This window comes from Nerophis lumbriciformis, linkage group LG14 (genome assembly GCF_033978685.3).
Source record: "Nerophis lumbriciformis linkage group LG14, RoL_Nlum_v2.1, whole genome shotgun sequence".
NCBI lineage: Eukaryota > Metazoa > Chordata > Actinopteri > Syngnathiformes > Syngnathidae > Nerophis > Nerophis lumbriciformis.
This window is the reverse complement of record NC_084561.2, coordinates 33,654,702-33,671,507: the sequence shown is the minus strand read 5'-3', so window position 1 is coordinate 33,671,507 and position 16,806 is coordinate 33,654,702.

Here is a 16,806-nt window from a genome sequence, read left to right as displayed (position 1 = left end):
CCTACCACACAATCTAAAAAAGAGGTGAGGGGTCAGACAAAGAGCAGCTCAAAAGACCCCTATAAAGACACACAGGCAAGTTTCCCTCATCCAGACGTGGATCACCGGGACCTCCCCCTCCTTAGCCAAGCCTGGAAGTTGGCCTGCCCCCATGTGACCCGGCTGGGCTCAGCACTCATGGGAGGGGCCAAATAGGTCGGTTGCTCTGTGAGCTTGGCGGCAGCCAAATGCAGGGAACCAAGCGGTCTGACCCTCTGCTGCAGAAGCAAGCTCTTGGGACGTGAAACATCACTTGTTTGAGGGAACGAGGGCTCTGGAACCAGTCCTCTCAGGTGGGGCTGGACTCTTTTCCACTATGGCATTGCAAGCAGTAAGAGGCGACAGGCATGGGTGGAAATACTTATTCCGTACTGGAGTACCGGTGAGTGCTCCCTCTATTCTTCTGCCGGTGGAATTCAACGCTCAGGTTAGCAACAACAGTAAGACTTGGAGACGCAATATTGGGAGGAACGGCCACCTGGGTCATACTTGCCAACCCTCCCGAATTTTCCGTGAGACTCCCGAATTTCAGTGCCTCTCCCGAAAATCTCCCGGGACAACCATTCTCCAGAATTTCTCCCGATTTCCAGCTGGACAACAGGCACGCCCCCTCCAGCTCCATGCGGACCTGAGTGAGGACAGCCTATCGTCACGTCCGCTTTTTCTCCATATAAACAGCGTGCCGGCCCAGTCACGTCATAAAATCTATGGCTTATGGAGAGTGCACAACTGCGCGCACAACAAGAAGGAGACAAAGCAGAAGAACGAAGAGGAGACAGTCATGGCGGCGACGAGTGACAGAGAATAGAATGAGGAGGGGCCAAATAGGTTGGTTGCTCTGTGAGCTTGGCGGCAGCCAAATGCAGAGAACCAAGCGGTCTGACCCTCTGCTGCAGAAGCAAGCTCTTGGGACGTGAAACATCACTTGTTTGAGGGAACGAGGGCTCTGGAACCAGTCCTCTCAGGTGGGGCTGGACACTTTTCCACTATGGCATTGCAAGCAGTAAGAGGCGACAGGCATGGGTGGAAATACTTATTCCGTACTGGAGTACCGGTGAGTGCTCACTCCATTCTTCTGCCGGTGGAATTCAACGCTCAGGTTAGCAACGACAGTAAGACTTGGAGACGCAATATTGGGAGGAACGGCCGCCTGGGTCATACTTGCCAACCCTCCCGAATTTTCCGGGAGACTCCCGAATTTCAGTGCCTCTCCCGAAAATCTCCCGGGACAACCATTCTCCAGAATTTCTCCCGATTTCCAGCCGGACAACAGGCACGCACCTCCAGGTCCATGCGGACCTGAGTGAGGACAGCCTGTCATCACGTCCGCTTTTTCTCCATATAAACAGCGTGCCGGCCCAGTCACGTCATAAAATGTATGGCTTTTGGAGAGTGCACGCCTGCGCGCACAACAACAAGGAGACGAAGCAGAAGAACGAAGAAGAGACAGTCATGGCGGCGACGAGTGACAGAGAATAGAATGTGGATGGACAATTCAACCCTAAACTCACTCCTCCAACCCTAAATTTCACAGATGCTGCCCATACCTATGCTCCTTCAAAGGCTGTGCTACTGGCTGCAAAGCATTGCACTTTCAAATACAACAATGAGTAGAGGAGTGTAATGTGTGTGTATATGTGTAAATAAATGAATATTGAAATTCAAGGCAAGTATTTATTGTATTTATATATATATATAAGAAATACTTGAATTTCAGTGAGTTCTAGCTATAAATATACTCCTCCCCCTTAACCGTGCCCCCGACCACCTCAACACCCCCCCGCCCCCCCAATACACCGCAACCCCCCCAATCTCACGAATTCGGAGGTCTCAAGGTTGGCAAGTATGGCCTGGGTCTAAACCAGAGTGGTGTTTTGTTACTGAATTTCTGTGCTCTTTGGAGATTATGCATAACAAACACCATGTTCAAGCATAAAGTTGTCCATATACGCACCTTGCACAGTTTGGCGACCGATTTTGTAGTTGTGTCGTAGAAATTGCTGTCCCATATTTTAGACACTTTGGTGAAGAGGGGGCAGAACCTTCAACTGATCAACACAAGTAGGCCCAAACGCATTGGGAGGGTTTGCTGGGAATGTCTGTCAGAGTTTTCCGTCAGAGAACATGTTCAGAGGGAGGCGGGGGACGTTCTATTGGGCCACATTCTTTGCCTCTATTGTTGAGGAGGCCAATTGGGAGTTGTGGCCGCAAGGTGGTTGGTGCCTGATGTGGCAGTAATCCCAGAAGTCGTTGGTGGACGCCAGCAGTAAGGGATGCCATCAAACTGAAGGAATCTTATTAAGCCTTTTTGGCTCATGGGATTCCAGCGGCAGCTGAAAGTTATAGACAGGCCAAGTAGTGTCTGGCTGTGGCGGTCGCCGAGGCAAAAACTCGGACATGGGAGAAGTTCTGAGAAGCCGTAAAGAACGACTTCCGGATGGCTTTGAACAGATTCTGGACAACCATCTCAACTTGGTATGTTATACAATGTGGTTATAAAGACAGTACAGTTATTTATTTTATTTTTTTTACATTCAGTTTACGGTCAGAGATTTGGGAGTCATTCTAAGATATTTTGGCAAGAACCGCAATTGATTATTGGTGGTTAGAAAGAACATCAATAAACACCAAACCAAACAGATAACCGCGTCACAAAACCGTAATAAGATCTGAACCGTGGATTTTGTGAGCCATTCCTCCCCTATGTTGTACCTAATAAAACATACACTTTGTATTTAAAATAGCTTACAAAAATAAACACCTTGTGGTTTCACAATAAATTGTTTACTTTTTGCGGTTACACTGTGCAACATACATTATTTTGTCAGAAACCTGAGTGTTCCAGGTTCTTGCCATCCAAATCACTGCCGTTGTCTCCTTTGGCAAAAGACTCTTCACCCTTGACCCCAGTGCCGCTCATACTGGTGAATGAATGATTGGTGGTGGTCGGAGGGGCCGTAGGCGCAGGTTGGCAGCCACGCTTCCGTCAGTCTACCCCAGAGCAGCTGTGGTTACAAATGTAGCTTACCACCACCTATGTGTGAATGTGGAGTGAATGAATGATGGGTTCTCACTTCTCTGTGAGCGCTTTGAGTATATAGTTGATAGAAAAGCGCTATATAAATCTAATCCATTAGTATTATTATAATAAAGGACATTTTTAGAAAATAATTACCAAACACAAGAGCAAGTCACATGTACAAAACCCAAAAGCGGTGAAGTTGGCACGTTGTGTAATTCGTAAATAAAAACAGAATACAATGATTTGCAAATCCTTTTCAACTTATATTCAATTGAATAGACTGCAAAGACAAGATATTTAATGTTTGATGTTACCAAAATGTTTACCACTGTGTTACGTGTTACATCAGTAAACGTTTGGGAACTGAAGAGACCAATTTTTGAAGGTTTTCAGGTGGAATTCTTTCCCATTCTTGCTCGATGTACAGCTTAAGTTGTTCAACAGTCCGGAGTAGGGCTGGGCGATATGGCCTTTTTTTAATATCGCGATATTTTAAGGCCATATCGCGATACACGATATATATCTCGATATTTTGCCTTAGCCTTGAATGAACACTTGATGCATATAATCACAGCAGTATGATGATTCTATGTGTCTACATTAAAACATTCTTCTTTATACTGCATTAATATACTGTATGCTACTTTAAAACTTTCATACAGAGAAGGAACTCACAACTAAAATATTACTATTTTTTTCATACGGTGTTGATCTGGAAATGTTTGCCTCAGCATTTTGATGGTGTGGGTGTGTGGTACCAAACGGAGATGTTGACATGCAGAGTTTAAAGCACTCTTCATTCTCTAACAGGTGACTTTTCAAATGATGCTACATATTAGCAATGATGCTACTTTTTATAGCAATGCTTTTGCCCCACACTGGACAAATTACGGTTGTCTATTTGACATGTTCTCACTTGAAGCCAAACCACCGCCAGACGATGGAACCCCTGCTGTTTTTTGGGGGAATTAATTATTCCTTCATTTGTTACCAGATTCACACCTTCTCTCTCTCGTATTACCACTCGCACGGCTGCACTAGCATCACAGCTAACGTTACCCATGCTGCTACCTCTTTGCTGCGCGGGGGCGTATACGTATGTGACGTATGTCGTGACAGTATGTGACGCGTGTAAGTAGGTGTGCTTGTCTGTCTGTGAGAAGGAGACACAGGAAAGAGCGAGGAGAGCCTGTAGTGTAATGCCAGAAGCTAAAAGCAACTGTGTGAGAACGTATACTCGAATATCACGATATAGTCATTTTCTATATCGCTGAGACAAACCCCCGATATATCGCCCAGCCCTAGTCCGGAGTATCCGTTGTGGTATTTTAGGCTTCATATTGTGAATGTGAGTGTGAATGTTGTCTGTCTATCTGTGTTGCCCCTGCGATGAGGTTGCGACTTAAAGTTAAAGTTAAAGTACCAATGATTGTCACACACACACACTAGGTGTGGCGAAATTATTCTCTGCATTTGACCCATCACCCTTGATCACCCCCTGGGAGGTGAGGGGAGCAGTGGGCAGCAGCGGTGGCTGCGCCCGGGAATCATTTTGGTGATTTAACCCCCAATTCCAACCCTTGATGCTGAGTGCCAAGCAGGGAGGTAATGGGTCCCATTTTTATAGTCTTTGGTATGACTCGGCCGGGGTTTGAACTCCCAACCTACCGATCTCAGGACGGACACTCTAACCACTAGGCCACTGAGTAGGTTATCCAGGGTGTATCCCACCTTCCACCCCAATGCAGCCTAGATAGGCTCCAGCACCCCCCGCGACCCCGGGACAAGCAGTAGAACAGCAATAGCTTGTTGAGAAATGTTGTTCCTAAACTGTTCAACAATTTGCTCACGCATTTGTTCACAAAGTGGTGACCCTCGACCCATCCTTGTTTGTGAATGACTGAGCATTTCATGGAATCTACTTTTATACCCAATCATGGCACCCGCCTGTTCCCAATTAGCCTGTTCACCGGTGGGATGTTCCAAATAAGTGTTTGATGAGCATTCCTCAACTTTCTCAGTCTTTTTTGCCACGTGTGCCAGCTTTTTTAAAACATGTTGCAGACATCAAATTTCAAATGAGCCAATATTTGCAAAAAATAACCAAGTTTTCCAGTTCGAATGTTACATATCTTGTCTTTGCAGTCTATTCAATTGAACATAGGTGGAAAATGATTTGCAAATCATTGTATTTTGTTTTTATTTACGATTTACATATAGTGCCAACTTTTCTGGTTTTGGGGTACTAGTTTGCTGTGCAACGGTGTATGAAAAATGATGTAGGAAATGTGCACATAGTAGCAGTGCTGCAGGCTTCCTTCTGCTTAAGCCCGCCACACATCTCAGCAACACATTAGTACTCTGCCTTGCCAATAAACAATGTCTGTTTGTCCTTGTGTGCACACTCTGGTTTGAACCTGTTTTATTTAAGTGTTCTGCACAATGACGTTTTAGGTGAGGCCATTTCACAGCAAAACAAACAAAAAGAATCATTTGTAGATGAGAAAAAAAAATAAATCAAGGTTTTTTTTCTTTAATAAATAATTGAGTTTAAAAATTGAGGCAGAAAATGTTCTGCCTCCACTAAATATTTTGGACATTTTATTATTTCATTGTTGATTTTCCGATAGCTGCATGTCATTAATCAGTCCCCAAAGGATTTCACAGGCTTTCCTGAGACTGTTGTAGTGTTCAATACTTGGGGCACTTTGTCATAATTGTTTATGATATATTTAGGGTAATAGAAATAAAAACACAATGATCATTGAAATAACTAAAAACGTTCGAAAGAAATGCTTTAGTTACAAAAAAAAAAAAAAAACTACATAAATGTTGTGAAACAAATCTGGTGCTTTTGCAGGTCTATGTTTACAAAAACAAATATGATGCATATACTAACTGTGAAACTAGGGATGTCCGATAATGGCTTTTTGCCGATATCCGATATTGTCCAACTCTTTAATTACAGATACCGATACCAACCGATACCGATATCAACCGATATATGCAGTCGTGGAATTAACACATTATTATGCCTAATTTGGACAACCAGGTATGGTGAAGATAAGGTACTTTTTAAAAAATTTTGTAAAATAAGATAAATCAATTAAAAACATTTTCTTAAATAAAAAAGAAAGTAAAACAATATAAAAATAGTTACATAGAAACTAGTAATTAATGAAAATTTGTAAAATTAACTGTTAAAGGTTAGTACTATTAGTGGACCAGCAGCATGCACAATCATGTGTGCTTACGGACTGTATCCCTTGCAGACTGTATTGATATATATTGATATATAATGTAGGAACCAGAATATTAATAACAGAAAGAAATGTGTATCTTGTGTTTTTTATGTTGATTTAATAATAATAAAAAAATAATAATAAAAAAACCGATACCAATAATAAAAAATACGATACCGATAATTTCCGATATTAAATTTGAACACATTTATCGGTTGATTATATCGGCAGGCCGATATTATCGGACATCTCTATGTGAAACATTGAGGAGACTTAAGCTTGGTTATGTTTAACACAATGAGAATAAGGATATTGATACATTGACAAATATGACGTGCCTGTAAATGACAAAAGTGCCAAAATGACGATCAACAAAAACATTTCTACAACTTCACCCCACCACCATGTTTGAGGCCACAGGTGAATGTGCCTACTATAAATAAAACACTATGCCCACAGTGAGACCCAGAGCCAACAAGGTGGCCAATCACTTGCATACACCATTTTATGTAATAACAAAACAAAACAGTGGCTCCAAAGGGTCACCAACAACAACAAAAGGTAGTAAAGGTTTGGAAATGTAACCGTAATTTCTGGACTATAAGCCTTTTTACCCCCATGCATTGAAATCTGCACTTTATACAATGTTGCGGATAATTTATTATGGACTAGTCATGGAGGGGAAAAAAACGATGAAAGGACCAAAGCCGAAGACAATCAAGCCAGCCATCGAAAAAGGAAACAGGCATTGCATGCAACGGAAATTCACCAGCACTAACAGGCTTTAAAAAGGTGTGCGCTGAAAAAGACGACTTTGGCTAAATTACATTTGTCCAAAAATTTAGGTGGGTGCGGCTTGTATTTAGGTGTGCTCTATAGCCCGAAGATTATTGTACTTCCTTCCCCTAAATGAGGGGTGTCAAACTAAATCGCTAGGGTTCTGGGTTCTTGTGTGTTAAGTGATTTCGGATCCACTGAGCATAGCTGAAAAATAGGAAACTGAGATAATGCTTGCTATACAAAATGAATTGTTTTATGCGTTAGAATTTTTCAGCAGTTTGTTCAGAACAAGAAACACGGTTTTCGGTTGCATTTATTAGGAAAACACTTACACTTGACTATACAAGCCCAGTTAATAGAAATGTTTTCCTGCTTTGGCGTATCCACAATTTTGTTTAGTAATGGTCAAACAAAAGTACCGTGCAAAATACCATAAGTAGGTAAATACAAAACCCAAAACCAGTGAAGTTGGCACGTTGTGTAAATCGTAAGTAAAAATGTGCAAATCCTTATCAACTTATACTCAATTGAAATAGACTGCAAAGACAAGATACTTAACGTTCCAACTGGAGAACGTTGTTATTTTTTGCAAATATTAGCTCATTTGGAATTTGATGCCTGCAACATGCTTCAAAAAAGCTGGCACAAGTGGCAAAAAAAGACTGAGAAAGTTGAGGAATGTTCATCAAACACTTATTTGGAACACACGTGAACAGGCTAATTAGGAACAGGTGGGTGCCATGATTGGGTATAAAAGCAGCTTCCATGAAATGCTCAGTCATTCACAAACAAGGATGGGGTGAGGGTCACCACTTTGTGAACAAATGCGTGAGCAAATTGACGAATAGTTTAGGAACAACATTTCTCAACGAGCAATTGCAAGGAATTTAGGAATGTCACCATCTACCGTCTGTCATATCATCAAAAGGTTCAGAGAATCTGGAGAAATCACTGCACCTAAGCGATGATATAACAGACCTTTGATCCCTCAGGCGGTACTGCATCAAAAAGTGCCATCAGTGTGTAAAGGATATCACCACATGGGCTCAGGAACACGTCAGAAAACCACCGTCAGTAACTACAGTTGGACGCTACATCTGTAAGCGCAAGTTAAAACTCTACTAAAGCCGGCTTTGCTGGGCCCGAGCTCATCTAAGATGGACTGATGCAAAGTGGAAAAGTGTTCTGTGGTCTGACGAGTCCACATTTCAAATTGTTTTTGAAAACTGTGGACGTCGTGTCCTCCGGACCAAAGAGGAAAAGAACCATCCTGATTATTATAGGCGCAAAGTTCAAAAGCCAGCATCTGTGATGGTATGGGGGTGTATTAGTGCCCAAGGCATGGGTAACTTACACATATGTGAAGGCACCATTAATGCTGAAAGGTACATACAGGTTTTAGAGCAACACATGTTGCCATCCAAGCAACGTTATCATGGACGCCCCTGCTTATTTCAGAAAGACAATGCCAAGCCACGTGTTACAACAGCGTGGCTTCATAGTAAAAGAGTGCGGGTACTAGACTGGCCTGCCTGTAGTCCAGATCTGTCTCCTATTGAAAATGTGAAGCCTAAAATACCCCAACGGAGACCCCAGACTGTTGAACAACTTAAGCTGTACATCAAGCAAGAATGGGAAATAATTCCACCTGAAAAGCTTCAAAAATTGGTCTCCTCAGCTCCCAAATGTTTACTGAGTGTTGTTAAAAGGAAAGGCCATGTAACACAGTGGTAAAAATGCCCCTGTGCCAACTTTTTTGCAATGTGATGCTGCCATTAAATTTTAAGTAAATGATCATTTGCAAAAAAAAATAAGTTTCTCAGTTCGAACCTTAAATATATTGTCTTTGCAGTCTATTCAATTGAATATAAGTTAAATGATAAATGATAAATGGGTTGTACTTGTATAGCGCTTTTCTACCTTCAAGGTACTCAAAGCGCTTTGACACTACTTCCACATTTACCCATTCACACACACATTCACACACTGATGGAGGGAGCTGCCATGCAAGGCGCTACCAGCACCCATCAGGAGCAAGGGTGAAGTGTCTTGCTCAGGACACAACGGACATGACGAGGTTGGTACTAGGTGGGGATTGAACCAGGGACCCTCGGGTCGCGCACGGCCACTCTTCCACTGCGCCACGCCGTCCCCAAGTTGAAAAGGATTTGCAAATCATTGTATTCTGCTTTTATTTACGAATTACACAATGTGCCAACTTCACTGGTTTTGGGTTTTGTAAGTAATATATAATTTATTCTTACAACCTGCTCATATGTAGAAGGTCACTAGTATTTTCTGACACATGCTCTGACCGAACATTTTACCTGCCCTTGCTATTCTTCTCTGTTCTACCCTTCCTGTCTCACTTTGACAGCGCTAGCTATCTGGGCAATACAATTCTGATTGGCGTGAAATCACTGCCTAACAGGTGGGAAATGGGCTGTTATTTTTGGAGCTCAGTCACAAGGGACACTGGACCATCATCTGCTCTCTAATAAGCAAGTGATGGAGGCAAATTTAGAGAGGTAAGTAGGGAATATCATGGTGTCTCAAACACATGGTAGATATACAGTTAAATGAAGAGAATCTGTTATGAATGAGGCATAGGCTATGTTAACACTGCAGGTCAATTCCAATGTTTTAAGTCCATATGTGACATGTATCTGTGCTGTTCACATTGATATGAAAAAAAAAATAATAATAATCAAAATTCTTCAAATCTGTTATGTTTGCAGTCTGAATGACTGTGTTGCATTAATCCAACCTATACATCATCAAAACGTGATAAATGTCATAATTCTTCACAAAAATAGACGGTGGTAAAAAGAAATAGTGGACGAACGAACAGAAAACAAGCAAAAATAAGATGTTTTAGAACTCTCGTCAAAGTCCCACCACTCTTGGCTTCGACTGCTCACCCACGCGCTACCCAGAACACACGTCAAATTAACAAATGCTCCATAAACTGCGAGAGACAAAATCATCTTCCTTCATAATCTCCTACGCCAAACAATTTGTTTGAGAAAATATTGACTCCGGTTGAACAAAATCCTTGAAATATCCACAAATGCTCTAGGAGTAAGACCTAACCTAAACAATGCAACGTGTGTAACGTCATGACATCATTTGTGCATGCAAGTCAGCTCATGGACACATTCCATTCACATTAGACATATATAGAAGTCGCATGATTTTTGGTAATGTGAATGACTACATTAAAAGATTAGAGTTAACAAAAAATTGGAATTGGGCATCATAACCTGCAGTGTGAACATAGCCTCAGAAAGAGCAAAAATAGGCTGACATGCAGAGATTGAGATGATTAATCCTATCAGCTAATAAGTGTGCTGACATCCTCCACGCCCGCAAATAAGTTTCGGACCGAAGCAGATAGCTTCGAGTGAATATACGCAAACAAAGAGAAACCCTTATATTGATCACATGCTCCCGTACACTGGGGTGAGATTATTGTCTGATTATGTCCTGGGCATGACGTTAAGTGCATCCGGCAGTGGAGGCTTCTCTATGGGGTTTTGGGGCACTAGGAGGTTAACCCCTTTACTACTGTTACCCCAGGTGGCCCTTGGCAAAGGCCTAGTACCTGAATGCCCCCGAGCCAGGGATACAGTGAAGACCTCAACGGCGGAGCAGGCGGAAGACGGTAGATGTAAGAACTACCACAACGGCTGCGATGGCGGAAGAAGGCACCCCCACATCCATGTGGGCCCAGTTATGGGGAAATAACAACCCAAGACCTCAACGGTGGAACAGGCGGAGGATGATTGCTAACCCTATGGAGCGTCACAACGGCTGGGATGGCGGTTGAAGGCTGCAGCAGAAAAGGGTCCCCAGTCGTCTTGGACTCAATGCCACTGTACCCTGACCCGGGTCTGTCAAGGATCGTGTGGTGACTGTCTGTGCACCCGTCTCCCCACGTTAAACAAAGTCACGCACAGGCATCCTCCATAAAGGGATACCCCCCTACCAGGAGGATGACCACGCTGACCACTACTACAGCACGCCCCAGGAAGCTACTTGGAAAACAGTTGGGCCCGAATAAAAATCAAGCCGAACACGTCACAAAGCATCTCAATAATCAAGGTAGAGCTTAAAAACGTGAGGTTCTGCATTGGAGATGACGTTGGCAGGGCAACCAGTCAAAAGCCTGGGCAGATGGTACAATGCAAAACTCAGGGACAAAGATCAAGAGCAGCTACTAAGGCAGGACCTCACCAACAGTCTGAAAAGTATCAAGACCCTGCTGCCAGGCAAATTCCAACTCTGGTACCTGCAATTTTGACTTCTCCCTCGGGTAATGTGGCCATTCACGATCTACGAGGTCCCAATAACAACTCTGGAGACAATGGCGCGAACCATGACTTTGTATGTAAAGAAATGGCTGGGGGTCCCACACTGTCAAATTAATATCAGCCTCAATTGCAAAGAGGCCCTTAATCTGCCTATCATGAGCCTCAATGAAGAGTACAAGTGATCGAAAGTGAGACTCCAGATGACGTTGAAGGACTCCAAAGACCAGACCATCAGAAATGAGGCACCACCCGTTAAGGACGGAAATGTACACCTTCCGACTCAGTGCAGCACACATCAGCACATATGCACAACGACATCGTGGTGCATGTCCAACTGGGAAGTGGTGGCATTGGCCTTGCAGGAAGTACACCAAGCTTTTACTTCAGATGAGGAAAATGGTGGTAGAGGAGGTGTCCCGGCAGGAGGAGGCTGAAAGAAGCGCTAAGGGTGTCCCAAGCAGGGACAATGGATGAGGTGGGAAGGCTTGGAGAAGAACAAACTCACCTGCTCCTTGCCCCTAAGAGCAACCAATGCCACGGAGCGCCAGCATTCCTCTGGGGTTTGGTAGGAAAAGCCCAACCACCCTCGTACCAAACCACAAACTTGACAGCTAACCATGGCCATGACTGGAAAACTCTAGCTGATATTGGCTAGCAACTAACCTTTCCACATGTCCCCTTCAGTGAAGATGGTCAACATCATAGAGCTCACAGCTCTATGGAAGGACTCAACCAAAACGGTCTATGAATGCAAGAGACTGCGCTACACAGACCTGGCAGCAAATGCACAGCAGTGGGGATGAAAGGCCAAAGTGTATCCGGCTGAAGTGGGGTGTGGAGGTTTTGGGATCTTCAACCATCAGGCTGTTGAAAGATCTCAGCATCCATGGACACACTCTGTGACAGACAATAAGATCAGTTTCTGAGGCAGCCAGCGACTATGGGTAAAGTGCAAAGATCCTTGCAGGGCTCACAAATCAGCAGCATGACCCACTTAACCTAAGTTTGTGTGTGTGTTTGTGTGTGTGTGATCCCCAGCTGGTGTATCTACCTCTCCTAGCATGAATGTTTATGCCAGTGTTACTGTTGACTTCAGTGCTTACAGGCGCTGCTTTCGAGTTGCTCCCATTTGCGTTGTCACTTCTTGTGCGCATTCTCTTTTGGAAATAATAACGGATAGGCATACCGTACACTACAGCTAACGGATGACTATATGAGCAACTGCGAATATGAAAGTCAAGTACTAAGAGCATACCCTCTCATGAGTAGGACTCTGTGACCCACCCCCACTGCCTGTAAATGGCAAGCACATACCTGCCAACTTTTGAAATCAGAAAAACCTAGTAGCCAGGGTCCAGGGGCCGCAGGCCCCGGTAGGTCCAGGACAAAGTCCTGGTGGGGGGTTCAGGCGACGCAAAATGATTATTAGCATTCAGACAGGTTAAAATGTTGCTAAAACCATCACTTTTCTATCAGTCACAGTGACTTTTCAAAACAAAAATATTACAGCAAAAATCATATGGGTTGATTGACATGTTTATTCTGTAAGCTAACTTCAATAGTTTGAAATTATTTTGACAGTTAATGCCAGTTATCCTGTCAACCTTTCACAAGACTTCAATCTGTTAATTGAAAGTATAAACAGTATAAACACTTTTTACAGTAAACAAATGGTAAAACAGTACTAAACAATTCCATTTAAAAAATAATTGGTGTCATTATTAACTTTCTGTCCAAGCTTGTATAATCTACTGCCTTGTTCAATTGTAAAAAATATTCTGTGCCCAAAATTCACATTTCTATCACAATTATCATACTGTAAACATGATAAGCTAACTTCATTAAAATTAATAGTCCTGTCAATATCATGGAATTACAATTCAAATGTAGTTTTTTTGTAGCCTTTCAAAAGAATTCAAAATATGAAAAATTTATGAAAATTAATTTAAGCCATCAGACACTTGAAAAGTGGCACATCACATCTCTAATGTAATCATTTTAACTTTTCAACAGAAATAGCACTGCAAAAATATTAAGGACATACTTCTGTATTTTGGTAGTTATGCTGTCAACATTTAACAAGATTTCTTCAACTTGGACTTGAAAGCATAAATAGTATAAACACTTTTAACAGTATAACAGTACTAAACAATTCCAATAGATAACATTGGTGTCATTACCTTTTTGTGGCTTTTCTTCGGCATTTATCACATCCAAAGAATCTGTTTGGGCGACGAAAAACGTTGAAAGTTTTCCACTTGTATCGCTAGCAACGGCATTAGACTTGTGTTTTTTTGTCCCAACGTGGTCTTTTACATCGCTAATTCCTCCGTGTCCGATCGAAAAATCTTGTCTGCACAAGGTGCAATTTGCGTAGTTTTCACCCTTTTTGGAACGGATAATTATTCCCGGATAGGCTTTTGAATATTCTTCACGGAATGACTGCAGTTTTCTTTTCGGTTTAAGACTCGTTTGCGACTCTTCTCCGGCTGATTCCATGATCGTTCGCTCGTTTGGAAACAATGGCAACTGATGCCTCGTGCTTGGCAGCGGTGCTATAAATAGCCTCGCGCATGGCATTCGGAATGGCTCGATAGGAAGTTACGGGAAGCAGTGTCGATTGTCATTTTTGTTACGCGATTTCGTGAATAAAACTTAAAAAAAATATATTTTTTTTAATTAATGAAAAACCGTATTTTTTATCACTGCAACCGTAACCCGGAATAGGTTGATGAAAACCGTACTAATTACGGGAAAACTGGAGTAGTTGGCAGGTATGCAAGCACATTTCCTTCGTTCGTCGGTTGGATTAGATGAATTGTATGATCGAAAGAGGAATAATAGTGTTGGCCACTCTTATGCAGTGTTCATTTTGACAGCAGTTTTTATGGAAATGATTCTGTCTTTTGGCAAAAATGTATTTTAGTTTTAGTCAAATTTTAGTTAGCTCTATATATGATTTAGTTTTAGTTAACAAAATGACATTACATTTCAGTCAGCTAAAATTAAAGTAAATTTAGTGGACTGAAATATCAAGTATAAAAGGCCTCTTTAAAATGCATTTTCCCATCGATAGCGTGACATCGCGCTTGCTGCCTTTCAGTCCAAAATTTTTTAACCCAATGCGGCCCCCCCGGGTCAAAAAGTTTGGGGACCCTGAATTTAGACAATCTGCAAAGATTTGTTGTACACAAATATAACATGATGTCATGGTCAGGAAAATGTAGTTACCATATTTTTCGGAGTATAAGTCACACCGGCCGAAAATGCATAATAAAGAAGGAAAAAAACATACATAAGTCACACTGGAGTATAAGTCGCATTTTTTGGGGAAATTTATTTGATAAAACCCAACACCAAGAATAGACATTTGAAAGGCAATTTAAAGTAAATAAAGAATAGTGAACAACAGGCTGAATAAGTGTACGTTATATGAGGCATAAATAACCAACTGAGAACGTGCCTGGTATGTTAATGTAACATATTATGGTAAGAGTCATTCAAATAACTATAACATATAGAACATGCTATACCTTTACCAAACAATCTGTCACTACTAATCGCTAAATCCCATGAAATCTTATACGTCTAGTCTCTTACGTGAATGAGCTAAATAATATTATTTGATATTTTACGGTAATGTGTTAAAAATTCACACATAAGTCGCTCCAGAGTACAAGTCGCACCCCCGGCCAAACTATGAAAAAAACTGCGACTTATAGTCCGAAAAATACGGTAGTAATGTTTTGCTCCACAAGTCGTTGCATATCTTTCAGACACTTTTGTATATTTGTATGCTACGTCTCTGGCAAAGCAGTTACAGTATGTATGTGTGTTATAAAATTAGTTACGATAGATTCTTTCATCACAATTTATGTTTGAGTGCAGGAGAACTGGATGCAACAAATACACATGTGGCGGGACAAATTTCAACCATCCATCCATCCCTCCTTTTTCTGCCACTTGTCCTTCAAGGTCGCAGATGGGGGGCTGGAGCCATTCATTGTCAATAAATCCATCCATCCATTTTTTACCGTGTGTCCCTCTCTGTCCGCCTCAAATAAATAAAATGGAAACATTGCATCAACTTCCTCTTTTTGTTGCCCGTGTGACATAAGCGCCACATTAAAAGTTGTCATGCCATAGATTTACCATTAAATAAACGTATATATTTGAGGCAGAGAAACGTACCTTTTGTAAGGCAGTAATACGGTAGAATTAGCTTTAACTTATAGTTGTGAATTCGTCACGATCGATTATTCGCCTGCTTAAAGTATTATAGCAGTAAAAATTAAAAATGTCCTCTTTACTTTCTCCCAGGTGTATACATATTACGATGTAGAACATGTAAATCCATACACTCTTCCTTATCTCACAAGGTCTTTTTTGTAACAGACTCCCCGGCCCTCTCACACATGTACGCTGTTAAGAGTTGTGATTGCATATATTCCAAACTCCATCTACAAGACGATATTAAATATGAATGGATTTTGTTAAACATTTTGGTCCTGTTTTTATTCGTTAACTAAAATGTCAGTTAATTGTGTTATTGTCTTAAGTCAACGTGCCTTTGTTTTGATTAGTTATTGTCATATTTTTACCTCTACCAATGTAAAACACAAAACCCAAATAAAATAAACAGCTTCCAGCCCAGAGCAGGCACGGCTGCCTCTGTGGGCGTCCGCCAATGACGCCAAGACTGCACCAAAGGCTTCCTTATTGTCTGCTGTCTGCTTAGTAGTTCACAAGTTGCAGACATTCTCCATGTTTCTTTTACGCTTGAAAAGTGTTTGTCCACCTTAAGCATTCATTTATGTTACAACACATTTAGAAGTTGCAGGCCTTAGACAAAGTTGCGATGCTGCACATAATTCACTGGGATTTGTTGAATTTTGCAAATTCCTGTTTCAATAGGAAAAGACTGATTTGAGAATAAAGTATTCTCAAATCAAAGTCCGTCACACAATCAATTAAGCATGTAAGCTGAGGTACCACTGTACTAATAATTAGAGTCAAAAATCTGTGATCATTTTATATTGGGTTTTCATTGTAAATGTTTTCGTTATTTAAAAATCCCTTCCTAGGTCAAACAGAACATGTCTTTCTCCCTTACGGTACATATACCAGACACCATATTTACAAGCTGGAGCTTGAATTTCTACCAGAAGGAAAACAAGTTATTCCCTCACATGTAAGAGTTGGACTTTAAACAGAGGCAGTGGCTTAACACTGCCCCCTGCTGGAACACATTCAATAAAATTTGACTGAACAGTACTGCAATATACACACACCTCACACCTTCATACTAAAGATTATGTGACAAATTCAACCTTTAACAATGACAACATTGCTTGAATTTTTTACTGTGCATTTGTTTAACAAAATGTTTATTATTGCAGTTGTTTGTAGT